Genomic DNA, 1,847 nt, shown 5'->3' on the forward strand with positions numbered 1-1,847 from the left:
CATTAAGGCCAATTACAGTGAGCGAGGACCCTGGAAGATGAGTGAGGTCCCTCACTTGTGTCTTTTACAGCCTCTTTAGTAGATGAGATTTTCCCATTTTAAAAGACAGACTGTCCCCAGATCTCCTGGGGTGACGACCCCAACTGCTAGTGGGTGGCGCCCCTCCTGTCTTGTGCCTGGCTGCCACCCTGGGATCTGCACTCACCAGTTTGGTTTGCTGGTGGATCATAAGGGAGGAGGGGCAGATGGAAATATCTTAGGACCCAGACCCTGGACAGCATTATCAGTGGGAGAGCTTATCATGAAAGGAATACATTTTGTAAGAAAAGGATTCATGGTACCTCCCTGGTGGTCAGTGGATAAGACTCCGAGCTCCCAATGCAGGGGGCCTGGGTTCAATCACTGGTCAGGGAACTAGATCCTGCATGCCGCTACTAAAGAGTTCGCATGCTGCAACTAAGACCCGACACAGCCACATAAATAAATAAATAAATATATTTTTTAAAAGGGCTCATCAGGAACTTGGGATATTATGCTAATGGGAGTTCTTTTTAAATTAATTAATTAATTTGGCTGTGCAGCCCTCAGTTGCAGCACTCGGGATCTTCCTTGCGGCATGCATGGGGGACCTAGTTCCCTGACCAGGGATTGAACCTGGGCCCCCTGCACTGGGAGTGCAGAGTCTTAACCACTGGGCCACCAGGGAAGTCCCATCACTTATACATATATATATATATATATTCTTTTTCATATTCTTTTCCATTATGGTTTATCACAAGATTTTTTTTTTTTTGCGGTACGCGGGCCTCTCACTGTTGTGGTCTCTCCCATTGCGGAGCACAGGCTCTGGATGCGCAGGCTCAGCGGCCATGGCTCACGGGCCCAGCCGGTCCGCGGCACGTGGGATCTTCCTGGACTGGGGCACGAACCCGTGTCCCCTGCATCGGCAGGCGGACTTTCAACCACTGCGCCACCAGGGAAGCCCCTGTATTTTTTTTAATTAATTAATTTATGGCTGCGTTGGATCTTCGTTGCTGCACACGGGTTTTCTCTAGTTGCTGCGAAGGGGGGCTACTCTTCGTTGTGGTGTATGGGTTTCTCATTGTGGTGGCTTCTCTTGTTGTGGAGCACGGGTTATAGGTGTGCGGGCTTCAGTAGTTGTGGCTCACGGGCTCTAGAACACAGGCTCAGTAGTTGTGGCGTACAGGCTTAGTTGCTCCGTGGCATGTGGGATCTTCCCAGACTAGGAATTGAACCCATGTCTCCTGCATTGGTAGGTGAATTCTTAACCACTGTGCCACCAGGGAAGTCCCCAGGCTGTTGTATTTTTGTTACATCAGCACAAATAGACTAAGACATCATGGTTGAAATTTCTAAAAGAATCTGAAAATCTGTGTTTTTTAAACAGATGGACTAAAAAGAGTATGAAGAGTATGGTATATCAGTAGGCTCAGGCTACCATACAAAATACCACAGCCTACGTGGCTTAGACAAATGAAATTTACTCTGCACAGTTCTGGAGGCTGGACATCCAAGATCAGAGTGTCAGCAGGGTTGGCTTCTTCTGAGGTCTCTCTCGACTTGTGGACGCCCACCCTCTCGCTGCCTCATTACATGGTCATCCCTCTGTGTATTTGCACCTCTGGGGTCTCTCTGTCCAGATTTATCTTCTTATGAGTACAGCTGTCAGATTGAATTAGGGCCCACTTTAACAGCCTCATTTTGATTGAATTACCTCTTTAAAGGCCCTGTCTCCAAAGAGAGTCATATTCTGAGATACTGGGGGTTAGGCTTTAAAGATATGAATTTGGGGGGGATACAATTCAACCCATAACAGGTACAGGACT

The 1,847-nt window shown here is 47.9% G+C and overlaps 1 non-coding gene across 1 annotated transcript; it reads right to left on the bottom strand.

The window, feature by feature from the left end:
• Nucleotides 1-633: 633 nt before the first annotated feature.
• On the bottom strand, nucleotides 634-706 carry TRNAG-CCC (transfer RNA glycine (anticodon CCC)). The gene has a single exon. It is a non-coding gene; the product is annotated as a tRNA-Gly (tRNA).
• Nucleotides 707-1,847: the final 1,141 nt, after the last annotated feature.

This window comes from Lipotes vexillifer, unplaced genomic scaffold (assembly GCF_000442215.2).
Source record: "Lipotes vexillifer unplaced genomic scaffold, Lipotes_vexillifer_v1.1 scaffold1467, whole genome shotgun sequence".
NCBI lineage: Eukaryota > Metazoa > Chordata > Mammalia > Artiodactyla > Lipotidae > Lipotes > Lipotes vexillifer.